Source organism: Oncorhynchus kisutch, unplaced genomic scaffold (assembly GCF_002021735.2).
Source record: "Oncorhynchus kisutch isolate 150728-3 unplaced genomic scaffold, Okis_V2 scaffold3796, whole genome shotgun sequence".
NCBI classification, from domain to species: Eukaryota; Metazoa; Chordata; class Actinopteri; order Salmoniformes; family Salmonidae; genus Oncorhynchus; species Oncorhynchus kisutch.
The window spans coordinates 84,795-101,211 of record NW_022265741.1 but is presented as its reverse complement, the minus strand read 5'-3'; the positions used below and the strand labels follow the sequence as shown (position 1 = coordinate 101,211).

Genomic DNA, 16,417 nt, shown 5'->3' with positions numbered 1-16,417 from the left:
AAATTATTGTGACAAAGTAAAAGTGAGAACGAAATAACTACGACAACTGAAATCTACCGTCAAACTCCAGGTTTATTTGTAAACACACGGTAATGGGGGGGGGGGGAGCAGGAAAAGGGGCTGAGCTGGACCCAAGGAAAGAAACAATAAATATACAAAAACACCCCTAAGCTAGACTAGCCTACTTTAACAACAGCTAACTAACTAACCAAAAACACCCCTAAGCTAGACTAGCCTACTTTAACAGCTAACTAACTAACCAAAAACACCCCTAAGCTAGACTAGCCTACTTTAACAGCTAACTAACCAAAAACACCCCTAAGCTAGACTAGCCTACTTTAACAACAGCTAACTAACTAACCAAAAACAGCCCTAAGCTAGACTAGCCTACTTTAACAACAGCTAACTAACTAACCAAAAATACAGTGGGTGGTGCACCCAGTTCTAACTAGTGTATTTAACAAAGTCTACCTACGGGCAGTGTATGCCCATGGGCGACTTGTCTTGTTTCCCCCTTTTCCCACCAGCAACAAACAAACACCATAACCAAAAACAATACTCACAGGTGATGACAAAGTGCTATGGAGGTGCTCAAACAAAAGAGAGGTAAAGACACAAAGCGAGAGTGAAACACAGAGACCTACAGACATGGCATTTACAGAGAGATTGAGCTCCACAGCAAACAACTGATGGGGTTTTTAAACCATGGGGAAGGAACTGTAATAGGGTAGGAAACAGGAGGAGGTGTGTCTTCTGATTGATGATTGATTGTTGACTGATTGGGGAGTGATGATTTTTACCTGTGAGGGGAGAAGGAGAGAAAAGAAACACACAGGATACTTGTACACCAAACACCAAGAAGCCCAATAGCAAGATCAGTGATATCTAAAAGAAACCAGTTTCTACAACACAGTGTGGTGATTTATTCTATTAATGAAACCAGTTTCTACAACACAGTGTGGTGATTTATTCTATTAATGAAACCAGTTTCTACAACACAGTGTGGTGATTCATTCTACTAATGAAACCAGTTTCTACAACACAGTGTGGTGATTCATTCTACTAATGAAACCAGTTTCTACAACACAGTGTGGTGATTTATTCTATTAATGAAACCAGTTTCTACAACACAGTGTGGTGATTCATTCTACTAATGAAACCAGTTTCTACAACACAGTGTGGTGATTCATTCTACTAATGAAACCAGTTTCTACAACACAGTGTGGTGATTTATTCTATTAATGAAACCAGTTTCTACAACACAGTGTGGTGATTCATTCTACTAATGAAACCAGTTTCTACAACACAGTGTGGTGATTCATTCTACTAATGAAACCAGTTTCTACAACACAGTGTATTGAATCTACTAATGAAACCAATTTCTACAACACAGTGTGGTGATTCATTCTATTAATTAATGACTCTAGTTGACAGTCAGTTTCAATGGCGTTAATTCATTAATATTTACATTCATGTGTTTACACACTAGAGAGATATTCTACATTGTTGCTCCAGTGTGTCTTACTGAACATGACCCTGACTAGAGTGAAATATCATGTAGTGTTTGACGCAGTGACCACATGACAAAGGGACGCTGAGGCATCAATATACCAAAGATGAAACCCTGGATAGAGGTAATCAATGAATGTGGAGGTGAATGTGTACAGGTGTGTCAGTGTGTCAGAGGAAACTCTATAGAAGGACAGAGTGCCGGCTGGCCAGTCCAGATACACTCCTACTCTGTGGGAGCTGGAGGGGCGGACGTCTATGGTAGTGGAATTCTTATTGTGCCAGGCAATGTAACTATTGTCAGAGCAGCGCAGACTCCAGGACTTGTCATTGTATCCAATCCAACAGTCATCACCCCCTTCTCTCCTGCTGATTCCTTTATATGTCACTCCTATATCAACCCTTCTCCCACTCCACTCTACCTCCCAGTAACAGCTCCCCATCTGACGCTCTCTACACAGCACCTGTCCACAGCCCTCAAATCTCTCTGGGTGATCAGGATACGGCTGCACCTCTCCCATATGTGTCACCTTTCTGTTCTCCTCAGACAGAGAGAGCTGTCTGAATACTGTGTTTGGGTCCAGTGTGAGATCACAGACATCTGATGGATGAAACCAGACACAATATTAGAAATCATCATCATTCACGTTAAAATGTTAACTCACTTTTCACCTGCATGCATGAACACAAACACACATTTCTTATGTAACACGAACGCGCCACACACACATTGTCAAAGCAACTCGTTGTAAACTTTGGTGTCCCTGATTTCTGCTTCTGAAGAACTACAGCTGATATTTAATATGACCAAGTAAGTAATGATGTTGGTCTTTGACTTGGACTTAAATTGAATTAAGACTTATTCTTAGGCATATTCTTCACAGCAGTCCACACTCACATTTTCTAAGCCCAGGTTTCATTGTGTACTCTCCACCATGTTCCACACTGTAGCGGTAAGCAGAAGAACAGACAGTCATTGAGGGATACACCTGACCTCACACACACACACACACACACACACACACACACACAAACAGTCAGCATATAACTTTGTCCAAGTGGTGGTCAGAATGTTTGTCTTAACTAGCCTGATAAGTCAAACATGTCTGATATGAACATTGACATAAACCCTCTACATACTTGAGTTTCTCCAGTCTGCAGTGTGGATCCTCCAGTCCAGCAGAGAGCAGTCTGACTCCTGAGTCTCCTGGGTGATTGTAGCTCAGGTCCAGCTCTCTCAGGTGTGAGGGGTTTGACCTCAGAGCTGAGACCAGAGAAGCACAGCCTTCCTCTGTGACCAGACAGCGTGACAGCCTGCAAAGATGAAAACATTCTAACCTCTCACCATTACCAATAACAGACTACAACAAAACATGCTAACCTCTCACCATTACCAATAACAGAGACTACAACAAAACATGCTAACGTCTCACCATTACCAATAACAGAGGCTACAACAAAACATGCTAACCTCTCACCATTACCAATAACAGAGACTACAACAAAACATGCTAACCTCTCACCATTACCAATAACAGAGGCTACAACAAAACATGCTAACCTCTCACCATTACCAATAACAGAGGCTACAACAACATGCTAACCTCTCACCATTACCAATAACAGAGACTACAACAAAACATGCTAACCTCTCACCATTACCAATAACAGACTACAACAAAACATGCTAACCTCTCACCATTACCAATAACAGAGGCTACAACAAAACATGCTAACCTCTCACCATTACCAATAACAGAGGCTACAACAACATGCTAACCTCTCACCATTACCAATAACAGAGACTACAACAAAACATGCTAACCTCTCACCATTACCAATAACAGACTACAACAAAACATGCTAACCTCTCACCATTACCAATAACAGAGTCTACAACAAAACATGCTAACCTCTCACCATTACCAATAACAGAGACTACAACAAAACATGCTAACCTCTCACCATTACCAATAACAGAGGATACAACAAAACATGCTAACCTCTCACCATTACCAATAACAGACTACAACAAAACATGCTAACCTCTCACCATTACCAATAACAGACTACAACAAAACATGCTAACCTCTCACCATTACCAATAACAGAGTCTACAACAAAACATGCTAACCTCTCACCATTACCAATAACAGAGGCTACAACAAAACATGCTAGCATTTTTTCTGACCTTTGTGCCTCTGTAACTTTCTCATACATCATCTAAAACACAACCAAGACAAACTGCAAATGCTTTTCTACAACTGCAGCCAAAGACAAAACAATAAACTTTTGACTAAATTAATTTGATCCAATTATTACGAGTTTTTCAAATGGGAGAACATACATAAAGTGCTTTCATTTCTAAACAGTAAAATATCATATGCATTGAATATCTTTAAATAAAAGGGGACATTCTGTACTGTCTCCTAATATGAAACATTGTATCTCAAATCCTAAATGCTGGAGCAAAGCACCACATTTAAAACTGTAAGCTTCACTGTCCAAACACATATGGTGTGGACTATGTGTGTCTGGTAAACACATGTGGATCTGGTGAACAGTTATCACTTGTTGACCAACTACAGGAATACTGACCTCAGAGTCTCCAGTTTACAGTGGGGATTCCCCAGTCCAGCAGAGAGCAGCTTCACTCCTGAATCCTTCAGGTCATTGTTACTCAGATCCAGCTCTCTCAGGTGTGAGGGGTTTGACTTCAGAGCTGAGACCAGAGAAGCACAGCCTTCCTCTGTGACTCCACAGCCTGACAGCCTGACAAAGAGATCATCATGACTTCACAAACACACTGTTAATTTCATGAGTAGCGTAGAAGGACAATGGCAGATGCATTTGGTTATTCTCTCAAAGAACATACAGTATATAATTGTATAATATCATATTATAATACATATTTTTCTCTAAACTGAATATTTCTTCCTGATAATTAGTTCTTAAATGTCATTTTATTTACTCACAGAACATCTCTGGAGGCTTTGACCACTGGCAGCAGCCTCAGAAGACCTTCCTCTGATCTGGAGTGTTTCTTCAGGTCAAACACATCCAGCTCCTTTTCTGAAGTCAGCAACACAAAGACCAGAGCTGACCACTGTGCAGGTGACAGGTTGGGTTTTGAGAGACTTCCTGATCTCAGGTAGCTTTGGATCTCCTCCACTAGAGAATGGTCATTCAGTTCATTCAGACAGTGGAACAGATTGATGCTCCTCTCTGGAGAGGGATTCTCCCTGATCTTCTCCTTGATGTACTTGACTGTTTCTTCATGGCTCTGTGAGCTGCCTCTTGTCTTTGTCAGTAGACCTCGTAAGTGTTTCTGATTGGACTCCAGTGAGAGGCCCAGAAGGAAGCGGAGGAAAAGGTCCAGGTTTCCCGTCTGACTTTGTAAGGCTTTATCCACAGCACTCTTGTAGACAGTAACTTCAGACTCGTCTTTTGTTTGCAGTTTGTCCATTAGATTCTCATTGTTGTTGATGAATGAGAGGAACACATATACAGCAGCCAGAAACTCCTGAATGCTCAGATGAACAAAGCAGAACACCTTGTCCTGGTACAGCCCACATTCCTCTTTAAAGAGCTGTGTGCACAATCCTGAGTACACTGAGGCTTCATTGACATCAATGCCAGACTCTTTCAGGTCTTCTTCATAGAAAATCAGATTGCCATTCACAAGCTGTTGAAAAGCCAGTTTTCCCAGTGACAGAATGCTCTCTTTATTCCAGTGTGTACCTGTCTCTTCTTTCCCAAGATACTTTTCATTCTTCTGTTTGGTATGAAACACCACAAGGTGTGTGTACATCTCAGTCAGAGTCCTGGGAATCTCTTCTCTGGTGTCTGTACTCAACATGTGTTCAAGGACTGTTGCAGAAATCCAACAGAAGACTGGAATGTGGCACATGATGTGGAGGCTCCTTGATGTCTTTATGTGTGAGATGATTCTGCTGGCCAGGTCCTCATCACTGAATCTCTTCCTGAAGTACTCCTCCTTCTGTGGGTCATTGAACCCTCGTACCTCTGTTACCTGGTCAACACACACTGAAGGGATCTTATTGGCTGCTGCAGGTCGGGTAGTTATCCAGAGGAGAGCAGAGGGAAGCAGATTTCCCTTGATGAGATTTGTCAGCAGAACATCCACTGAGGTTGACTCTGTGACGTCCCAACAGATCTTGTTCTTCTGGAAGTCTAGGGGCAGTCGGCACTCATCCAGACCATCAAAGATGAACAGAACGTTGTACTTGTCGTAGTTGGAGATTCTTGATTGTTTGGTTTCCATTGAGAAGTGATTGAGAAATTCAATGAAAGTGTGTTTGTCCTCTTTCATCAAATTCAGCTCCCGGAAAGGGAATGAAAATACAAAATGAACATCCTGATTTGCTTTTCCTTCAGCCCAGTCCAGAATGAACTTCTGCACAGAGACTGTTTTTCCAATTCCAGCGACTCCCTTTGTCAGCACAGTTCTGATACGTTTGTCTTGTCCAGTTAAGGGTTTGAAGATGTCGTTACATTTGATTGCAGTCTCTGGTCTTGCTTGTTTCCTGGTTGTTGTCTCAATCTGTCTCAGCTCATGTTCATTATTGACCTCTCCTGTTCCACCCTCTGTGATGTAGAGCTCTGTGTAGATCTTATTGAGAAGTGTTGGGTTTCCTTGTTTAGCGATCCCCTCAAATACACATTGAAACTTCTTCTTTAGATTAGATTTGAGTTCACGTTGGCAAATCACAGCGAGCTCATCTGAATCTAGAAATAACACAGAGGATATTAATATTACGTCTGTTTTAATGTCTACAGTATTGAAGGACTGTTATAAAGTAAAATTATAATAATTTATTATCTTAACTGTCTGTATAAACGTTTTCATAATGCATTACAGACTGGTGTGACTGATTATATTATTATTGATATTATTGATGGTATTATTAATGTAGTCTCTCTCTAAATGAATCAACACATCCCTGCTGCTACTTGATGAGGTCACTAGCTGTTGTGTTAAGGCTGCTACAATATCATTAAGTTACACAGCTACTTTAGCTGTACTTTACCTACAGCTTTTAAATGTTATAAAACAGCATTCATCATGAGGCAGACAGATCTTACTTTTCTCCAGTGTGTCAGCAAGCTCCTTCTGGTTCATTTTCCTCAGGATGTGCAGTGTGATCTTCAGAGCCCCCTCTCTGGCACTGCTCTCCTGCTTCTCATCTTCAGCATCCACCACTTCCTTATCCTGCTTCTGACTCGCAAAGCCTTCTGGGAGTTCTGGACTAAGAATCCTCCTGAACATCTCCAGCTCGTTCTTCACAAATGTCATGATTTTCTCTTCAAGCAACTGAAATAAATCAAGTAAATAAGTTAAGCAAGAGACTAAATGCTTCCTCATCAACACATGAATGAATGATTGACAGATAAACTTAACTTGAGGTAAACAAAAACAATGTACATAACAGGACCACATACACTGAATATGGAGGCCAGGTCTGTTTGATGACTCTGGGAAGACTGACCACTGAGAATCTCTGACTCTGATCTCCCCTGTTGGTTTCTGTGAACAAAACATGAGATTACATCTCCTCATCCAGGGAGTTCACACACACACACACAGACACACACAGACACACACACACACACACACACACACACACACACACACACACACACACACACACACACACACACACACACACACACACACACACACACACACACACACACACACACACACACACAGGGAAGGAATGTTGTGTTTGTTTACAGGGAAGGAATGTTGTGTTTGTTTAATATTGTTTAAGGACTACGAAAATTGAAAAATGATTAGCCTATGGATTATGAAAACAACAACAATAAATGGGAAAATGGGAGAGCAGAAATGACTAGAGACAGTGTTGTTTAACTCACTGACCAGGACCCATGAGTTCTTCTTACCTTTGTTCAGTAGAAAAGTCTCCCTCTCTAAAGGATATAGGTTGACCCATAGACTGGTCACTCTTCATGGACACACAGCTGGGAACAGGGGAGGCTGGTCTCTCCTGCTTGATTGGTCTTCAACACAACAGAGACAAACATTACATCTCTCATCTACTCTGAGCTCAGATGGGGAAACATAAGAAGAGTTTCATTCCAAAACACTGTGTCCACTTTCAGAAATGTTGATAAATTATATTTGATTGTTTATAGAAATTATTAAATGACTTCAGGTCTTTATAAAGGCTTCTAAAGTGGGTAAATTTCACTTAAAAAAGACAGACTTGATTTGATGAAAAATGGATCAACAACAAAACAAAACAAAATCTAGAAGTTTCAGTATATAGAATGTAGTATATAGTATATAGTTACAGTATATAGAATATAGTTACAGTATATAGAATGTAGTATATAGTATATAGTTACAGTATATAGAATGTAGTATATAGTATATAGTTACAGTATATAGAATGTAGTATATAGTATATAGTTACAGTATATAGAATGTAGTATATAGTATATAGTTACAGTATATAGAATGTAGTATATAGTATATAGTTACAGTATATAGAATGTAGTATATAGTTACAGTATATAGAATGTAGTATATAGTATATAGTTACAGTATATAGAATGTAGTATATAGTATATAGTTACAGTATATAGAATGTAGTATATAGTATATAGTTACAGTATATAGAATGTAGTATATAGTATATAGTTACAGTATATAGAATGTAGTATATAGTATATAGTTACAGTATATAGAATGTAGTATATAGTATATAGTTACAGTATATAGAATGTAGTATATAGTATATAGTTACAGTATATAGAATGTAGTATATAGTATATAGTTACAGTATATAGAATGTAGTATATAGTATATAGTTACAGTATATAGAATGTAGTATATAGTATATAGTTACAGTATATATAATGTAGTATATAGTATATAGTTACAGTATATAGAATGTAGTATAAAGTTACAGTATATAGAATGTAGTATATAGTATATAGTTACAGTATATAGAATGTAGTATATAGTATATAGTTACAGTATATAGAATGTAGTATATAGTATATAGTTACAGTATATAGAATGTAGTATATAGTTACAGTATATAGAATGTAGTATATAGTATATAGTTACAGTATATAGAATGTAGTATATAGTATATAGTTACAGTATATAGTATATAGTTACAGTATATAGAATGTAGTATATAGTATATAGTTACAGTATATAGAATGTAGTATATAGTATATAGTTACAGTATATAGAATGTAGTATATAGTTACAGTATATAGAATGTAGTATATAGTATATAGTTACAGTATATAGAATGTAGTATATAGTTACAGTATATAGAATGTAGTATATAGTATATAGTTACAGTATATAGAATGTAGTATATAGTATATAGTTACAGTATATAGAATGTAGTATATAGTATATAGTTACAGTATATAGAATGTAGTATATAGTATATAGTTACAGTATATAGAATGTAGTATATAGTATATAGTTACAGTATATAGAATGTAGTATATAGTATATAGTTACAGTATATAGAATGTAGTATATAGTATATAGTTACAGTATATAGAATGTAGTATATAGTATATAGTTACAGTATATAGAATGTACACAAGCAATATTTTCTGATTTAAACATGTTTTAGAATATACATTCTTAAACAATATTGTCATCTCACCTCTTAGTTTTGGTGTCATGTCCCCCAGAGAGACTCATTTTAGAGACAGGGCCCCCCTCCTCTCTCTCCCCAGAGAGACTCATTTTAGAGGCAGGGTCCCCCTCCTCTCTCTCCCCAGAGAGATGCCTTTTAGATGCAGGTCCCTCCTCTCTCTCCCCAGAGAGATGCCTTTTAGATGCAGGTCCCTCCTCTCTCTCCCCAGAGAGATGCCTTTTAGATGCAGGTCCCTCCTCTCTCTCCCCAGAGAGATGCCTTTTAGATGCAGGTCCCTCCTCTCTCTCCCCAGAGAGATGCCTTTTAGATGCAGGTCCCTCCTCTCTCTCCCCAGAGAGATGCCTTTTAGAGGCAGGGTCCCCCTCCTCTCTCTCCCCAGAGAGACTCATTTTAGAGCACTGACCCCTAAACAGAGATCCAGGATGTTAGTTGTGGTTAACACAGTGACCCCTAAACAGAGATCCAGGATGTTAGTTGTGGTTAACACAGTGACATATAATTATCGAATGTCAATTATTCTCTTTTATTCATCATCTCTTAGAAATAAAACATTGACTAACAGACACATCCAAACAGTCAGGTGATTTAGTTCAATTACTTTTTCTAGCCCAATGACGACTCAAAACCCACCCACAAGGCCTGAAAACTATCTAATAGCCCCTGATAGGCCTACATCTTATTTTGGGGCGGAAAAATAAGAAAGAGTACATCAGACCATACGTATATTTATGACAGCTGGACGTACTATGGTCAGCAGGATACAGGAAGGAGGATGGAAACAAGATAACTGATGACTAACAGGTGAAACAGAAGCATGCATTATGTTTAGAACATGGAAGGAGTTCTACCATCATTATAAACAGAAGCATGCATTATGTTTAGAACATGGAAGGAGTTCTACCATCATTATAAACAGAAGCATGCATTATGTTTAGAACATGGAAGGAGTTCTACCATCATTATAAACAGAAGCATGCATTATGTTTAGAACATGGAAGGAGTTCTACCATCATTATAACCAGAAGCATGCATTATGTTTAGAACATGGAAGGAGTTCTACCATCATTATAACCAGAAGCATGCATTATGTTTAGAACATGGAAGGAGTTCTACCATCATTATAAACAGAAGCATGCATTATGTTTAGAACATGGAAGGAGTTCTACCATCATTATAAACAGAAGCATGCATTATGTTTAGAACATGGAAGGAGTTCTACCATCATTATAAACAGAAGCAGACATGAGCGTTAGTGGGCGTGAACTAGCTCTGAGATGAGAAGAAAATAATGGACAGGTCAAGGGAAGCTGTTTTCATATAGAGGGAGGGGACTCTATACGTTATGCAAAGACAGAATCCTTTAAAGGCAGGACTCTGTAATATGAGAATTTGGTCTCTTTCCATGGAGGGGCTCGGCCCTGTTATGTTAGTGATAGGGTCCTTCCATGGAGGGGCTCGGCCCTGTTATGTTTGTGATAGGGTCCTTCCATGGAGGGGCTCGGCCCTGTTATGTTAGTGATAAGGTCCTTCCATGGAGGGGCTGTTATGTTTGTGATAAGGTCCTTCCATGGAGGGGCTCAGCCCTGTTATGTTAGTGATAGGGTCCTTCCATGGAGGGGCTCAACCCTGTTATGTTTGTGATAAGGTCCTTCCATGGAGGGGCTCAGCCCTGTTATGTTTGTGATAAGGTCCTTCCATGGAGGGGCTCAGCCCTGTTATGTTTGTGATAGGGTCCTTCCATGGAGGGGCTCAGCCCTGTTATGTTTGTGATAAGGTCCTTCCATGGAGGGGCTTGGCCCTGTTATGTTTGTGATAAGGTCCTTCCATGGAGGGGCTGTTATGTTAGTGATAAGGTCCCTCCATGGAGGCCCTGTTATGTTTGTGATAAGGTCCTTCCATGGAGGGGCTCAGCCCTGTTATGTTAGTGATAAGGTCGCTCCATGGAGGCCCTGTTATGTTAGTGATAAGGTCCCTCCATGGAGGCCCTGTTATGTTTGTGATAAGGTCCTTCCATGGAGGGGCTCAGCCCTGTCATGTTTGTGATAAGGTCCTTCCGTGGAGGCCCTGTTATGTTAGTGATAGGGTCCTTCCATGGAGGCCCTGTTATGTTAGTGATAGGGTCCTTCCATGGAGGCCCTGTTATGTTAGTGATAGGGTCCTTCCATGGAGGGGCTCGGCCCTGTTATGTTAGTGATAAGGTCCTTCCGTGGAGGGGCTCGGCCCTGTTATGTTAGTGATAAGGTCCTTCCGTGGAGGGGCTCGGCCCTGTTATGTTAGTGATAGGGTCCTTCCATGGAGGGGCTCAGCCCTGTTATGTTAGTGATAGGGTCCTTCCATGGAGGCCCTGTTATGTTAGTGATAGGGTCCTTCCATGGAGGGGCTCGGCCCTGTTATGTTAGTGATAGGGTCCTTCCATGGAGGGGCTCAGCCCTGTTATGTTAGTGATAAGGTCCTTCCATGGAGGCCCTGTTATGTTAGTGATAGGGTCCTTCCATGGAGGGGCTCGGCCCTGTTATGTTTGTGATAAGGTCCTTCCATGGAGGGGCTCGGCCCTGTTATGTTAGTGATAGGGTCCTTCCATGGAAAGGCTCAGTGTATATTGAATTCACAAGTTCTTGTAAGAGTGTTATATTTCTGAGATGATTCTCCACGACAGATGTTAGACTAGCAGGTGTCCACATACTGTATATACATATGAGACGATTCTCCACCACAGATGTTAGACTAGCAGGTGGCCACATACTGTATATACATATGAGATGATTCTCCACCACAGATGTTAGACTAGCAGGTGTCCACATACTGTATATACATATGAGATGATTCTCCACCACAGATGTTAGACTAGCAGGTGTCCACATACTGTATATACATATGAGATGATTCTCCACCACAGATGTTAGACTAGCAGGTGTCCACATACTGTATATACATATGAGATTATTCTCCACGACAGATGTTAGACTAGCAGGTGTCCACATACTGTATATACATATGAGATGATTCTCCACGACAGATGTTAGACTAGCAGGTGTCCACATACTGTATATACATATGCGATGATTCTCCACGACAGATGTTAGACTAGCAGGTGTCCACATACTTTTGGTCATGTAGTGTATGTAGCCTAATCAAAATCAAATCAAATGTTATTGGTCACAATGTCAGAGCGGCATAGACTAAGATACATTAGAATAGTATAGAATACAGTATATACATATGAGATGAGTAATGCATAGACTAAGGTACAGTAGAATAGTATAGAATACAGTATATACATATTAGATGAGTAATGCCTAGTCTAAGATACAGTAGAATAGTATAGAATAGAGTATATACATATGAGATGAGTAATGCCTAGTCTAAGATACAGTAGAATAGTATAGAATACAGTATATACATATGAGATGAGTAATGCATAGACTAAGATACAGTAGAATAGTATAGAATAGAGTATATACATATTAGATGAGTAATGCCTAATCTAAGATACAGTAGAATAGTATAGAATAGAGTATATACATATGAGATGAGTAATGCCAGATATTTATAGCCGAGGCCAGATTCTTTTCACAACATTTCCAACAGAGACCATCAGGTTGGTCGGCATGATTAGTGATCATACTGTATCTCAAACCTACTGTGACTGTTGAATGTCTGACGACGACCTAACTTTATAATAGTTGGTAGCCGACCTACCAGAATCTGCCCGTCTTTCCTTCAAATCAACACATTTATCTGTCTTCTAATGCAGTGGTGTAAAGTACTTCAGTAAAATACTTTAAAGTACAACTTCAGTAGTTTTTGGGGGAATCTGTCCTTTACTTTACTATTTATATTTTAACAACTTTTACTTCACTACAGTCATAAAGAAAATGATATACTTTTTACTCCAGACATTTTCCCTGACACACAAAAGTACTCGTTACATTTTGAATGCTTAGCAGGACAGAAAATGGTCCAATTCACACACTTTTCAAGAGAACATCCCTGGTCATCCCTACTGCATCTTATCTGGCAGACTCAATAAACACAAATGCTTTGCTTTTAAAAATGGTGTCTGCGTGTTGGAGTGTGACCCTGGCTATCCATGAATTAAAATAGCATGAACATTGTGCCGTCTGGTTTGATTAATAAAAGAAATTTAAATTATTACAACTTTACTTTTACTTTTGATATTTAATTATATTTAAAACCAAATACTTTTAGACTTTTCCTGAAGTAGTATTTTACTGGGTGACTTTCACTTTTACTTGAGTCATTTTCTATGAAGGAATCTTTACTTTTACTCCAGTTTGAGAACTGAGTTCTGTTTCCACCACTGTTCTAATGTTCCATATGAGACACAGTTTCAACAGACATTCTGGAACTGAGTTCTGTTTCCACCACTGTTCTAACGTTCCATATGAGTCACAGTTTCAACAGACATTCTGGAACTGAGTTCTGTTTCCACCACTGTTCTAACGTTCCATATGAGACACAGTTTCAACAGACATTCTGGAACTGAGTTCTGTTTCCACCACTGTTCTAACGTTCCATATGAGACACAGTTTCAACAGACATTCTGGAACTGAGTTCTGTTTCCACCACTGTTCTAACGTTCCATATGAGACACAGTTTCAACAGACATTCTGGAACTGAGTTCTGTTTCCACCACTGTTCTAACGTTCCATATGAGACACAGTTTCAACAGACATTCTGGAACTGAGTTCTGTTTCCACCACTGTTCTAACGTTCCATATGAGACACAGTTTCAACAGACATTCTGGAACTGAGTTCTGTTTCCACCACTGTTCTAACGTTCCATATGAGACACAGTTTCAACAGACATTGTGGAGATGTCTGTTTCAGCTGGAGATGTCTGTTTAAACTGGAGATGTCTGTTTAAGCTGGAGATGTCTGTTTAAGCTGGAGATGTCTGTTTAAGCTGGAGATGTCTGTTTAAACTGGAGATGTCTGTTTAAGCTGGAGATGTCTGTTTAAGCTGGAGATGTCTGTTTAAACTGGAGATGTCTGTTTAAGCTGGAGATGTCTGTTTAAACTGGAGATGTCTGTTTAAACTGGAGATGTCTGTTTAAGTTAGATATGTCTGTTTAAGCTGGAGATGTCTGTTTAAGTTAGATATGTCTGTTTAAGCTGGAGATGTCTGTTTAAACTGGAGATGTCTGTTGAAACTGGAGATGTCTGTTTAAACTGGAGATGTCTGTTTAAACTGGAGATGTCTGTTTAAACTGGAGATGTCTGTTTAAACTGGAGATGTCTGTTTAAGTTAGAGATGTCTGTTTAAGTTAGAGATGTCTGTTTAAACTGGAGATGTCTGTTTAAGTTAGAGATGTCTGTTTAAGTTAGAGATGTCTGTTTAAGTTAGAGATGTCTGTTTAAGTTAGAGATGTCTGTTTAAGTTAGAGATGTCTGTTTAAGTTAGAGATGTCTGTTTAAGTTAGAGATGTCTGTTTAAGTTAGAGATGTCTGTTTAAACTGGAGATGTCTGTTTAAGTTAGAGATGTCTGTTTAAGTTAGAGATGTCTGTTTAAGTTAGAGATGTCTGTTTAAGTTAGAGATGTCTGTTTAAGTTAGAGATGTCTGTTTAAGTTAGAGATGTCTGTTTAAGTTAGAGATGTCTGTTTAAGTTAGAGATGTCTGTTTAAGTTAGAGATGTCTGTTTAAACTGGAGATGTCTGTTTAAGTTAGAGATGTCTGTTTAAGTTAGAGATGTCTGTTTAAACTGGAGATGTCTGTTTAAGTTAGAGATGTCTGTTTAAGTTAGAGATGTCTGTTTAAGTTAGAGATGTCTGTTTAAGTTAGAGATGTCTGTTTAAGTTAGAGATGTCTGTTTAAACCGGAGATGTCTGTTTAAACTGGAGATGTCTGTTTAAACTGGAGATGTCTGTTTAAACTGGAGATGTCTGTTTAAGTTAGAGATGTCTGTTTAAACTGGAGATGTCTGTTTAAACTGGAGATGTCTGTTTAAACTGGAGATGTCTGTTTAAACTGGAGATGTCTGTTTAAACTGGAGATGTCTGTTTAAACTGGAGATGTCTGTTTAAACTGGAGATGTCTGTTTAAACTGGAGATGTCTGTTTAAACTGGAGATGTCTGTTTAAGTTAGATATGTCTGTTTAAACTGGAGATGTCTGTTTAAACTGGAGATGTCTGTTTAAACTGGAGATGTCTGTTTAAACTGGAGATGTCTGTTTAAACTGGAGATGTCTGTTTAAACTGGAGATGTCTGTTTAAGTTAGAGATGTCTGTTTAAGTTAGATATGTCTGTTTAAGTTAGATATGTCTGTTTAAGTTAGATATGTCTGTTTAAGTTAGATATGTCTGTTTAAGTTAGATATGTCTGTTTAAGTTAGATATGTCTGTTTAAACTGGAGATGTCTGTTTTTTTTACATGGGCTGTGTCTCAATCCACGTCATCCTCAGATATCGCCCATAATGTAAGCTGAGACTTGTACTAACCCGATGGTGTTCTCCGTTCTGCTCTAGGAATTACAACAAACTAACAGGGTGTAAAGTGATATTAGGGACACACAGAACATCTTAAATTAAATTATATGAATGAAAAATGAACGAACAAATGAATGAATAAACTTTATTATTGTGTCAAACCGCCACCTGGCAACCCTTCCATTATGGGGTTAATTGACACCTAAACAAACATTACAATAATTCACTGTGGAAATTAAATGATAAATCCTCTTCAGTGTTCTCTGCATTGCGCATCACATAAATAGTAAAACAAATGGAAGGGAAAAATCAAAACAATAGTAATAAGGTGATGTAAACAATAAGTATATCCCCAGAGCAGTAAATTAATATATACACATACATACAGTTGAAGTCGTAAGTGTACATACACCTGAGCCAAATACATTTAAACTCAGTTTTTCACAATTCCTGACATTTAATCCTCATAAAAAGTCCTTGTTTTAGGTCAGTTAGGATCACCACTTTACTTAAGAATGTTAAATGTCAGAATAATAGTAGAGAGAATGATTTATTTCAGCTTTCACTAAATAAGAACTGATATTTCCTGGGGACAGAAGAGGGACCGTATGGATGGAATGACTCAGCAGCACTCAGACACTAGTTTACTGTATTCCACATGTTCCCTCTACTTTATTCTAGATTATTAACCTGAAATACTCACTTTACTTGGAAACTGTGTTGCAGTATAGAGATTAAACTAAGAGCTGCTCTGTCATCTCAAAATGGCCGTGTCCAGA

The 16,417-nt window shown here is 38.8% G+C and overlaps 1 protein-coding gene across 1 annotated transcript in view; it reads right to left on the bottom strand.

The window, feature by feature from the left end:
* LOC109885820 (NLR family CARD domain-containing protein 3-like) overlaps positions 1-16,417 on the bottom strand; it is a 122,397-nt gene that overhangs the window by 59,423 nt on the left and 46,557 nt on the right. The gene's annotated exons all lie outside the window — the stretch shown is intronic.